This window comes from Amphiprion ocellaris, chromosome 11 (genome assembly GCF_022539595.1).
Source record: "Amphiprion ocellaris isolate individual 3 ecotype Okinawa chromosome 11, ASM2253959v1, whole genome shotgun sequence".
Classification (NCBI taxonomy): Eukaryota; Metazoa; Chordata; class Actinopteri; family Pomacentridae; genus Amphiprion; species Amphiprion ocellaris.
Window position 1 is genome coordinate 20,912,088 of NC_072776.1, and position 13,920 is coordinate 20,926,007.

Sequence of the window (13,920 nt, forward strand, 5' to 3'; positions counted from 1 at the left end):
TCTCTGTGAATTCTGAGAAATAATTTACTATTTAATGACAGAGCTACACAGCTTAACTCAGTCTCATTAAAACAGACTCTAATTCAGTGTCATCCATCCATGTTAAATTGCAGTTACCCAAAATGTTTGTTGCATGAGCTCCAACAAAACCTGTCCAGGTAGAAGGCCACTTTGACAAACAGGAAGTGGACGATTCCAAGCAGATTTATAGAAGGGGGAACCGGACTGTACTAAGTGTGGTCGAGTATAGAGGGGTGTTTTGTGGGTTTTTAAGGCTGATAATGATTATTACTGAGACATTTGGAGTAGATATTCATTTGCAGTAAATGAAAGTATTTAAAATCTTGAGTTAAACTTTGAAGAACACAAACTCTAACAGGAAACTTTGTTGGTACGTTTTTGTTTTGTTTACAGATGTTAAGTTAAAGGAGTTTTATTTGTTACGTATAACCAATCAAATCACTCCAGAAGACAGAGCGACCACAGGTAGATTAAGGTTCAGAGCCAAAGTAGCGCCATTTTTAAATGTATTTATTACTGTAAATCAGTAAAAAATAAAATACTGATAATCAGTAAATCATTCAGCCCACAATTACTACAATTCTACAATGTATGTCTCTTTCCTTTGACTTGTTATTTGTACAATATACGATGTATATGATGGCGTTTTTTCATACCAAAGGCTATACTATGATGTTTTCTAAGAGACATATGATGCTACTCTGTTTGTTCTGGTCCTGGGCTGCTGCACTCCTCCTCTGTTGTTTTCTGGATTGTACTCAGCTGCATGCCTTCGTCCACCCGGCCTCCGTTGACTCGTTCTGCCTGCCGTCTCTGGAGCTGAAGCTGGATTGGAACAGACCAAAGTACAGTCCAATCATGATGCCAGCTGCCTCTCAAAAGGCTCCTTCATCTGGCAGGTGGCAGCACTTCTTGTGAGGGGAAGCTGAGCTGGCCCGGCAGAACTTTGGAGATGTGTTCCAGTGGTTGGTGGATGTGTGGGGAGATAGAGAGGGACCTTTGAATTGTTCAGAAAGGAAAACAGGAAACCCATTGGTAGTTTTAGTTTAGGGTGCTACTGTGGTGTGTATTTGGGTTTGAAGAGGTGAAAAGGAAGAGGTTTTTTTTTCGTATTGATTATCTTTTACTTTGTTCCTAGTTGGAATGCCCATCAGTGTCAACATGAAGTTCACTTTTAGTTCTGTTTATTTTTATTTTACTAGCACCCATTTGCTTTTAACCCCCTCACATGTTGTGTTGTTGTAAATTTCCTCTTTCAAATAAATACTTGTCTAACCCTTTGGAAACCAGCGCTTGGACTGTGTTGCTCCTCACCTACTTCAGACAGCCGGGACAAAACATTTTGTGGACCAAAGGCAATACTATGATGTTTTTAGAGCGACATGCTATACTATCACGTTTTTTGGGCGACATGCTAAACTATGACGTTTTTTGAGCCACATGCTATACTAAGAAATTTTTAGAGTGACATGCTATACTATGACGTTTTTAGAGCGATATGTTATACTATGACATTTTTGGAGTGACATGGTATACGCTTACGTTTTTAGAGCGACATGCTATACGATGACATTTTTAGAGCGACATGCTATACACTTACGTTTTTAGAGCGACATGCTATACGATGACGTTTTTTGGACGACATGCTATACTATGACGTTTTTAGAGTGACATGCTATACTATGACATTTTTAGAGCGACATGCTATACTATGACGTTTTTAGAGCAACATGCTATACTACGACGTTTTTTGGGCGACATGCTATACTGTGACGTTTTTAGAGCGACATGCTATACTATGACGTGTTTAGAGCGACATGCTATACTGTGACGTTTTTAGAGCAACATGCTATACTGTGACGTTTTTAGAGCAACATGCTATACTGTGACGTTTTTAGATCGACATGCTATGCTATGATGTTTTTAGAGTGATATGCTATACGATCACGTTTTTAGAGCGACATGCTATACTGTGACGTTTTTAGAGCAACATGCTATACTGTGACATTTCAAGAGCGACATGCTATACTATGACGTTTTTAGAGTGACATGCTATACTATGACATTTTTAGAGCAACATGCAATACTATGACGTTTATAGAGCGACATGCTATACAACGATGTTCTTTGGACGACATGCTATACTATGACGTTTTTAGAGCGACATGCTATAGTATGACGTTTTTAGAGTGACATGCTATGCTATGATGTTTTTAGAGTGACATGCTATACTATGACGTTTCGAGAGCAACATGCTATACGATGACGTTTTTTGGACGACATGCTATACGATGACGTTTTTAGAGCGACATGCTATGCTATGACGTTTTTAGGGCAACGTGCTATACTGTGACATTTCAAGAGCGACATGCTATACGATGACGTTTTTTGGACGACATGCTATACTATGGCGTTTTTAGAGTCACATGCTATACTATGACATTTTTAGAGAAACATGCAATACTATGACGTTTAAAGAGCGACATGCTATACAACGATGTTCTTTGGACGACATGCTATACTATGACGTTTTATGATCGACATGCTATACTATGATGTTTTTTGGACGACATGCTAAACTATGACGTTTTTAGAGCGACATGCTAAACTATGACGTTTTTAGAGCGACATGCTATGCTATGACGTTTTTAGAGCGACATGCTATGCTATGATGTTTTTAGAGTGACATGCTATACTATGACGTTTCAAGAGCAACATGCTATACTATGATGTTTTTTGGACGACATGCTAAACTATGACTTTTTAGAGCTACATGCTAAACTATGACGTTTTTAGAGCGACATGCTATGCTATGACGTTTTTAGAGCGACATGCTATACTATGACGTTTCAAGAGCAACATGCTATACGACGACGTTTTTAGAGCGACATGCTATACTATGATGATTTTAGACGACATGCTATACGATAACGTTTTTAGAGCGACATCCTATAGTATGACGTTTTTAGAGCGACATGCTATACTATGACGTTTTTAGAGTGACATGCTATACTATGACGATTTTAGAGCGACATGCTATACGATGACGTTTTTAGAGCGACATGCTATAGTATGACGTTTTTAGAGTGACATGCTATGCTATGATGTTTTTAGAGTGACATGGTATACTATGACGTTTTTAGAGCAACATGCTATACTATGACGTTTTTAGAGCGACATGCTATACTATGACGTTTTTAGAGCAACATGCTATACTGTGACGTTTTTAGAGCAACATGCTATACTGTGATGTTTTTAGATCGACATGCTATGCTATGATGTTTTTAGAGTGACATGCTATACGATGACGTTTTTAGAGCGACATGCTATGCTATGACGTTTTTAGAGCAACATGCTATACTGTGACATTTCAAGAGCGGTCATGCTATACGATGACGTTTTTTGGACGACATGCTATACTATGACGTTTTTAGAGTGACATGCTATACTATGACGTTTTTAGAGCAACATGCAATACTATGACATTCATAGAGCGACAACGATGTTCTTTGGACGACATGCTATACTATGACGTTTTTAGATCGACATGCTATACTATGATGTTTTTTGGAGCGACATGCTAAACTAGGACGTTTTTAGAGCGACATGCTAAACGATGACGTTTTTAGAGCGACATGCTATGCTATGATGTTTTTAGTGACATGCTATACTATGACGTTTCAAGAGCAACATGCTATACGATGACATGCTATACTATGATGTTTCAAGAGCAACATGCTATACGATGACGTTTTTAGAGCGACATGCTATACTATGACGATTTTAGAGCGACATGCTATACGATGACGTTTTTAGAGCGACATGCTATAGTATGACGTTTTTAGAGTGACATGCTATGCTATGATGTTTTTAGAGTGACATGCTATACTATGACGTTTCAAGAGCAACATGCTATACGATGACGTTTTTTGGACGACATGCTATACGATGACGTTTTTAGAGCGACATGCTATGCTATGATGTTTTTAGAGTGACATGCTATGCTATGATGTTTTTAGAGTGACATGCTATACTATGACGTTTCAAGAGCAACATGCTATACGATGACGTTTTTTGGACGACATGCTATACGATGACGTTTTTAGAGCGACATGCTATAGTATGACGTTTTTAGAGTGACATGCTAAACTATGACGTTTTTAGAGCGACATGCTATGCTATGACGTTTCGAGAGCAACATGCTATACGATGACGTTTTTTGGACGACATGCTATACGATGACGTTTTTAGAGCGACATGCTATGCTATGACGCTTTTAGGGCAACGTGCTATACTGTGACATTTCAAGAGCGACATGCTATACGATGACGTTTTTTGGACGACATGCTATACTATGGCGTTTTTAGAGTCACATGCTATACTATGACATTTTTAGAGCAACATGCAATACTATGACGTTTAAAGAGCGACATGCTATACAACGATGTTCTTTGGACGACATGCTATACTATGACGTTTTTAGATCGACATGCTATACTATGATGTTTTTTGGACGACATGCTAAACTATGACGTTTTTAGAGCGACATGCTAAACTATGACGTTTTTAGAGCGACATGCTATGCTATGACGTTTTTAGAGCGACATGCTATGCTATGATGTTTTTAGAGTGACATGCTATACTATGACGTTTCAAGAGCAACATGCTATACTATGATGTTTTTTGGACGACATGCTAAACTATGACTTTTTAGAGCTACATGCTAAACTATGACGTTTTTAGAGCGACATGCTATGCTATGACGTTTTTAGAGCGACATGCTATACTATGACGTTTCAAGAGCAACATGCTATACGACGACGTTTTTAGAGCGACATGCTATACTATGATGATTTTAGACGACATGCTATACGATAACGTTTTTAGAGCGACATCCTATAGTATGACGTTTTTAGAGCGACATGCTATACTATGACGTTTTTAGAGTGACATGCTATACTATGACGATTTTAGAGCGACATGCTATACGATGACGTTTTTAGAGCGACATGCTATAGTATGACGTTTTTAGAGTGACATGCTATGCTATGATGTTTTTAGAGTGACATGCTATACTATGACGTTTTTAGAGCAACATGCTATACTATGACGTTTTTAGAGCGACATGCTATACTATGACGTTTTTAGAGCAACATGCTATACTGTGACGTTTTTAGAGCAACATGCTATACTGTGACGTTTTTAGATCGACATGCTATGCTATGATGTTTTTAGAGTGACATGCTATACGATGACGTTTTTAGAGCGACATGCTATGCTATGACGTTTTTAGAGCAACATGCTATACTGTGACATTTCAAGAGCGATCATGCTATACGATGACGTTTTTTGGACGACATGCTATACTATGACGTTTTTAGAGTGACATGCTATACTATGACGTTTTTAGAGCAACATGCAATACTATGACATTTATAGAGCGACAACGATGTTCTTTGGACGACATGCTATACTATGACGTTTTTAGATCGACATGCTATACTATGATGTTTTTTGGAGCGACATGCTAAACTAGGACGTTTTTAGAGCGACATGCTAAACGATGACGTTTTTAGAGCGACATGCTATGCTATGATGTTTTTAGTGACATGCTATACTATGACGTTTCAAGAGCAACATGCTATACGATGACATGCTATACTATGATGTTTCAAGAGCAACATGCTATACGATGACGTTTTTAGAGCGACATGCTATACTATGACGATTTTAGAGCGACATGCTATACGATGACGTTTTTAGAGCGACATGCTATAGTATGACGTTTTTAGAGTGATATGCTATGCTATGATGTTTTTAGAGTGACATGCTATACTATGACGTTTCAAGAGCAACATGCTATACGATGACGTTTTTTGGACGACATGCTATACGATGACGTTTTTAGAGCGACATGCTATGCTATGATGTTTTTAGAGCAACATGCTCTACTGTGACATTTCAAGAGCGACATGCTATACGATGAAGTTTTTTGGACGACATGCTATACTATGGCGTTTTTAGAGTGACATGCTATACTATGACATTTTTAGAGCAACATGCAATACTATGACGTTTAAAGAGCGACATGCTATACAACGATGTTCTTTGGATGACATGCTATACTATGACGCTTTTAGATCGACATGCTATACTATGGTGTTTTTTGGACGACATGCTAAACTAAGACGTTTTTAGAGCGACATGCTAAACTATGACGTTTTTAGAGTGACATGCTATACTATGACGTTTTTAGAGCGACATGCTATAGTATGACGTTTTTAGAGTGACATGCTATGCTATGATGTTTTTAGAGTGACATGCTATACTATGACGTTTCAAGAGCAACATGCTATACGATGACGTTTTTTGGACGACATGCTATACGATGACGTTTTTAGAGCGACATGCTATAGTATGACGTTTTTAGAGTGACATGCTATGCTATGATGTTTTTAGAGTGACATGCTATACTATGACGTTTCAAGAGCAACATGCTATACGATGACGTTTTTTGGACGACATGCTATACGATGACGTTTTTAGAGCGACATGCTATAGTATGACGTTTTTAGAGTGACATGCTATGCTATGATGTTTTTAGAGTGACATGCTATACTATGACGTTTCGAGAGCAACATGCTATACGATGACGTTTTTTGGACGACATGCTATACGATGACGTTTTTAGAGCGACATGCTATGCTATGACGTTTTTAGGGCAACGTGCTATACTGTGACATTTCAAGAGCGACATGCTATACGATGACGTTTTTTGGACGACATGCTATACTATGGCGTTTTTAGAGTCACATGCTATACTATGACATTTTTAGAGCAACATGCAATACTATGACGTTTAAAGAGCGACATGCTATACAACGATGTTCTTTGGACGACATGCTATACTATGACATTTTTATATCGACATGCTATACTATGATGTTTTTTGGACGACATGCTAAACTATGACGTTTTTAGAGCGACATGCTAAACTATGACGTTTTTAGAGCGACATGCTATGCTATGACGTTTTTAGAGCGACATGCTATGCTATGATGTTTTTAGAGTGACATGCTATACTATGACGTTTCAAGAGCAACATGCTATACTATGATGTTTTTTGGACGACATGCTAAACTATGACTTTTTAGAGCTACATGCTAAACTATGACGTTTTTAGAGCGACATGCTATGCTATGACGTTTTTAGAGCGACATGCTATACTATGACGTTTCAAGAGCAACATGCTATACGACGACGTTTTTAGAGCGACATGCTATACTATGACGATTTTAGACGACATGCTATACGATAACGTTTTTAGAGCGACATCCTATAGTATGACGTTTTTAGAGCGACATGCTATACTATGACATTTTTAGAGTGACATGCTATACTATGACGATTTTAGAGCGACATGCTATACGATGACGTTTTTAGAGCGACATGCTATAGTATGACGTTTTTAGAGTGACATGCTATGCTATGATGTTTTTAGAGTGACATGCTATACTATGACGTTTTTAGAGCAACATGCTATACTATGACGTTTTTAGAGCGACATGCTATACTATGACGTTTTTAGAGCGACATGCTATACTGTGACGTTTTTAGAGCAACATGCTATACTGTGACGTTTTTAGATCGACATGCTATGCTATGATGTTTTTAGAGTGACATGCTATACGATGACGTTTTTAGAGCGACATGCTATGCTATGACGTTTTTAGAGCAACATGCTATACTGTGACATTTCAAGAGCAATCATGCTATACGATGACGTTTTTTGGACGACATGCTATACTATGACGTTTTTAGAGTGACATGCTATACTATGACGTTTTTAGAGCAACATGCAATACTATGACATTTATAGAGCGACATGCTATACAACGATGTTCTTTGGACGACATGCTATACTATGACGTTTTTAGATCGACATGCTATACTATGATGTTTTTTGGAGCGACATGCTAAACTAGGACGTTTTTAGAGCGACATGCTAAACGATGACGTTTTTAGAGCGACATGCTATGCTATGATGTTTTTAGAGTGACATGCTATACTATGACGTTTCAAGAGCAACATGCTATACGATGACATGCTATACTATGATGTTTCAAGAGCAACATGCTATACGATGACGTTTTTAGAGCGACATGCTATACTATGACGATTTTAGAGCGACATGCTATACGATGACGTTTTTAGAGCGACATGCTATAGTATGACGTTTTTAGAGTGACATGCTATGCTATGATGTTTTTAGAGTGACATGCTATACTATGACGTTTCAAGAGCAACATGCTATACGATGACGTTTTTTGGACGACATGCTATACGATGACGTTTTTAGAGCGACATGCTATGCTATGATGTTTTTAGAGCAACATGCTCTACTGTGACATTTCAAGAGCGACATGCTATACGATGAAGTTTTTTGGACGACATGCTATACTATGGCGTTTTTAGAGTGACATGCTATACTATGACATTTTTAGAGCAACATGCAATACTATGACGTTTAAAGAGCGACATGCTATACAACGATGTTCTTTGGACGACATGCTATACTATGACGTTTTTAGATCGACATGCTATACTATGATGTTTTTTGGACGACATGCTAAACTATGACGTTTTTAGAGCGACATGCTAAACTATGACGTTTTTAGAGCGACATGCTATGCTATGATGTTTTTAGAGTGACATGCTATACTATGACGTTTCAAGAGCAACATGCTATACGATGACATGCTATACTATGACGTTTCAAGAGCGACATGCTATACTATGATGTTTTTTGGACGACATGCTAAACTATGACGTTTCAAGAGCAACATGCTATACGATGACGTTTTTAGAGCGACATGCTATACTATGACAATTTTAGAGCGACATGCTATACGATAACGTTTTTAGAGCGACATCCTATAGTATGACGTTTTTAGAGCGACATGCTATGCTATGATATTTTTAGAGTGACATGCTATACTATGAAGTTTTTAGAGCGACATGCTATAGTATGACGTTTTTAGAGTGACATGCTATGCTATGATGTTTTTAGAGTGACATGCTATACTGTGACGTTTCAAGAGCAACATGCTATACGATGGCGTTTTAAGAGTGACATGCTATACTATGATGTTTTTTGGACGACATGCTAAACTATGATGTTTTTTGGACGACATGCTAAACTATGATGTTTTTAGAGTGACATGCTATACTATGACGTTTTCAGAGCAACATGCTATACTATGACTTTTTAGAGGGACATGCTATACTATGACGTTTGTAGAGCGACATGCTATGGTATGACGTTTTTAGAGCGACATGTCATACTATGACGTTTTTAGAGCGACATGCTATACTATGACATTTTTAGAGCAACATGCTATACTATGACGTTTTAAGAGCGACATGCTATACAATGATGTTCTTTGGACGACATGCTATTCTATGACGTTTTTAGATCGACATGCTATAGTACGACATTTTTAGAGCGACATACTATGCTGTGATGTTTTTAGAGTGACATGCTATACTATGACGTTTTTAGAGGGACATGCTATACTATGAGGTTTCAAGAGCGACATGCTATGCGATGACGTTTTAAGAGCGACATGCTATACTATGACGTTTTTAGCGCAACATGCTATACTATGACGTTTTTAGAGCAACATGCTATACTATGACCTTTTTGGAGCGACATGCTATACTATGACATTTTTAGAGCGACATGCTATACTATGACGTTTGTTGGGCGACACTCTATACTATAGGCTTTTTAAATTGACATATTACTATGAGGGGTTTTTTTTTTTAGGTTTTTTTGTTTTGTTTTAGCAACATATAAGAATTTGAACAGTTTCAAAAATTACTATACTTTTACTTGTGCAATGAAATATTATTCTATGGCATGTTTTAGACGACATATACTCTGATGTTTTCTTGAAAAACATACTATTTTGACAATATACTGTACTATGGCATTTTTTGAACCACATATCATAAATGACGATTTTAGGCAACATCCTATCATTTTGCACTTTTTGGACCACATAATAATCAGTTGGGTTTTTTTTGCTGACATGCTATACTATGAACTACAGGCCATAATATGTTATTCTTGAAAAGTATACTATACTTTGACATTTTCTGAACTACATCCTATACTATGGCATTATACACAGAGTGATTTGGTTACATGTTGATTTATAATCTAGATTTTTTTCTGTTTTGTTTTTTGACAGGATTACCACAGACCTGACCGTGAACACTGTTGACACCCACCTGAGGGAGACGCTGCCTAAGATCTCAAAGCTGCTTGGTCGTGGTCTTTCTGGTCCTGCTCCAGAACGCCTTCATCAACTACGTCTTCTTTTGAAGAGGCCCTCAGATGCTGCAATCTCTGACCTTAAGGAGGAATTGCTACTTTCACTCTGTAACGAGACGGCGGTTATTTTAAAGACCCAGCTCCTGGCAGCTTTGAGTGAAAGTTTAACACCCATCAAAACGGAACTACAAACAATTAAATCTGAGCTGTCGGTCAGTATTTCAAACATCAAGTCCGACCCGGCTGCCCTAAAGCACGCTGTGGGTGAAACGGAAACTTCACTCTCCACATCACCGACAACATCGTCACACTCCAAAGCAGAGCACCTGTCTGCTGAACTTTTAAAAGTGGACTATAAATGTGAAGAATGTGAGCAGCAGCAGACTGTGAGCAGCAGAACAGATGTGATCAGGAAGAAGTCATTTTCTTTTTTCTTTTCTTTCTGGTTGACTTGATGCTGTCAGATGCAGATGTTGGAGCTGATTCTGATCTTTCAGGATAAAAAAGCTGCTTTTCCTTCACAGACTTTTCAGGAAATTATTCTCTCAGGTCTTCTCTGCTATTTATATTTTTATTATCTGTGATTATTTCATTATTTCTTTATTGTAAAATAAAGTTTGAGGCATAAAGACTCATTTAGTTATTTTAATCCTGAAATCTTTGACGTAGCAGAACTAAACTTCCATTTTCCTTCTTGTACTTCTGATACTAGAACTAAATGTATCTTCAACATGGATCATCTGCTTTCAATGAATAAGCAGCAACATCACAACAACAAATGAGACAATTTTCAACAAATTCATGAAACTGATGTCATTTAAAACTATCAGAGTCTGTTTTAGTGTCAAATTAAAGCTGATTACTGACAACTAGAACATTAACGTTACTGTTTTAATCACATTTAAGTTTCCTGAACGTTACATTAATGTCAACCAGCCACAGTTTTATGAACTTAATGAACCACATTGCAGGAACACAACACACTTCAGCTGTTTACATGAAACTCAACACATTAGCTTGATGCTACGTTAGCTTTAATCAGGCTACTGAGCAGCTAGCTCGGTTAGCATCGCTAACATTAAAGCTAATATTTACTATGCTAACTTTCTTCTCTGGTCAACACACACTGAAACAAACTCCACCAACATCTGGAGTGCATGGCACACATTACATCTGACACTAAAGCTGCATATAAAGTGCATTAAAAGCGGCACCGATATGAAAATAAACATTTACTTACCTTATCAGTCCTTTCAGTGTCTGCTGGTAGAATCAGCCTAAGGTAGAAAACTGGTTAAAACAAGCCAACGGGCAGGAAAACTGTGGAAAATGTTCTGCTGCTCCACCGATAAATAAACCAACAGTTATTATATCAGAATTAATCCAAAGGAGGAGAGCAGAGTCTCTGCTGCCTCCTCCATAGGACCTGTCAATCATTCCAGACCGGACTGTCAATCAAGTAGTCCCGCCTCCTGGCTTCGCAAAACTTTAACGCTCTATAAAAAAAAAATCAATATTGATTTATTTTAAGATCGGCCACCTGATCTCTCATTTTGACCATGAAAACTAACGAAAAAAAAATGTATATACAGTCTATGCACCGTACTCAGTTTGGCTCCACACATGCTGATGACCACTTCCGGTCTCAGAAAATGAAAAAACGGACCTTTTTTCGTTTCTGTCTCTTGTTATTCTAAATATAAAACGAAAATCAAAGCATTTAAAAAAAATCTTATGTCCCCTTTTGATCACGAAAAGGAAAAACGCCTTGTATTTCAATTTTAATTTTTGTATTTTAAAACGAAAATCAAATAACCACTCCTTTTTTGTTTTTCAATACCCGTTTCAGAACGGAAAATCCAATTACCAGATCCGTACACGGACCGTAGTGGATGTCTGGTGTCTGTGTGGGCTGTGTGTCTGAATGTTTTTGTAAAAAAAAAAAAAAAAAAAAAAAAACTGGGACTGAAACGAGCGAGAGCTCATATCTGTGCAGGCTGCAGCCGAAAACTACAATTGTAGTTGTCGGCTTAAAAACTACAACTCCCGGCAAAACGTCACTTCCTGTTGATGGGGACGGGAGCCTCTCGGGTATGGACACATAAGAATCATGTGACAGGTCATGGCCACAACGTGATCACGCTTATTTCAACGTAAGAAGTCCTCCAAATACCGGTGGTCTGGTTTATAAAGAGTTTTGTTGTGTGTGCTTTATTGTGTATTTTTACAAACCCATCACTGCAATGAAAAAGCACCCTGAGACCTGGTGAATGTGTGAAATGTTAGTGTAACTCCTAAAATGCCATTTTTCTCTTGTCCCAACCCCCCTGATGACAAAATTGAATCTCACATAGTTAAAACTCCTTTTTTTGGTATTATTTTTTTCGCTGTTGTCTTGTAATTGGGAGTGGGGACACTTTGCTTAGAGTATACAGTATACTGTATCATTCAAGTATCTTTCTATGAATTGGATAATGGTTTGGTGTTTATTCTGAAAGTATTTACTTTCTTTTCACAGTCAGTTTGCTGAATATGAGGCTTCAGTGAGACCACTGCTACAACAGCATAGATGGCATGGCCAGATACATCCAGGAGAAGTCACCAAGTCCAATGAGCTGATGGTCTCCATCCAGATCAAGGACCCATGTCCCCATATCCATGACGTGGGACCACATCATGGTTGATGTGTATGAGCACCTGAGGGAGGTGGAGAGAAAAGAATGAAAGGAGGAGAGGAAAGAAATGGAGGAGAGAAGTAAGAAAGTTAGGGAGGAGATAAATGAAATGGAGAGGAAGAGTAAAGACTTGAAGGAAGAAAAGCAAAAAATGCAGCTGAATCAAGAATTACAGGTGAAAACAAACTTGAAACAGAAATAAAAGAAGATTTTGTCTTTGTTTTCAGTGTGTTCAGAGATTTTACTTTGCATTTGTGAGACTGAGAGAGCTATATAATGCTTCTCGGTCTGTATCACCTTGTACAATGTTATTTAAATGTATATATATTTTACCTGTTTTATCTTTCCCTTCCCTATATACACAATAGTATTGTAAAGTTCAGAGAAACCACTGTCCATGTTTGCTAATGGCTGAGTAGCTTTGCTGTAGTGAGCTTCTTTTAATGATCAACGTAGTTACATCTACACAAGCTACATTTCTCCAAGCATTTCAGAAGCAACAAGCACAATGGAGCTTTCTAAAATAAATCTACTACTTGATGCCACCACCATGCACTAACATGTATGTGTGACTGACAGAAACACTTTGCGTTTGTCCTTAGTGTTGTCTGCAAACACCATCTAGCAGCTTGTCAAAAGACAACTAATAGCTAGCAATGTGTTTTCACATATATTTAACAATACTATTATCATTAATATTATTTTTGTCACGATATTTAGGTGTGTATTTAACTATATATTTTCACTTCCGGGTCTGTATTCTCATTTGTATTTATACAACTTCATAAGCTACATGCTAAAGATACATTTAGCATGTATGTTGCTGTATTGTGGATTGTAATGTTCAGCATTTCTTTTGTGTTATTGTTGCAACATAAAAACAGA

The 13,920-nt window shown here is 37.7% G+C and overlaps 1 long non-coding RNA gene across 1 annotated transcript; it reads right to left on the reverse strand.

Annotated features, from left to right (window-relative positions):
- Positions 1 to 515: 515 nt before the first annotated feature.
- Positions 516 to 12,095, reverse strand: LOC129350071 (uncharacterized). The gene is made up of 2 exons (XR_008603292.1): positions 10,318 to 12,095; positions 516 to 1,018 (listed from the first exon to the last, which is right to left on the reverse strand). It is a non-coding gene; the product is annotated as an uncharacterized LOC129350071 (long non-coding RNA).
- Positions 12,096 to 13,920: the final 1,825 nt, after the last annotated feature.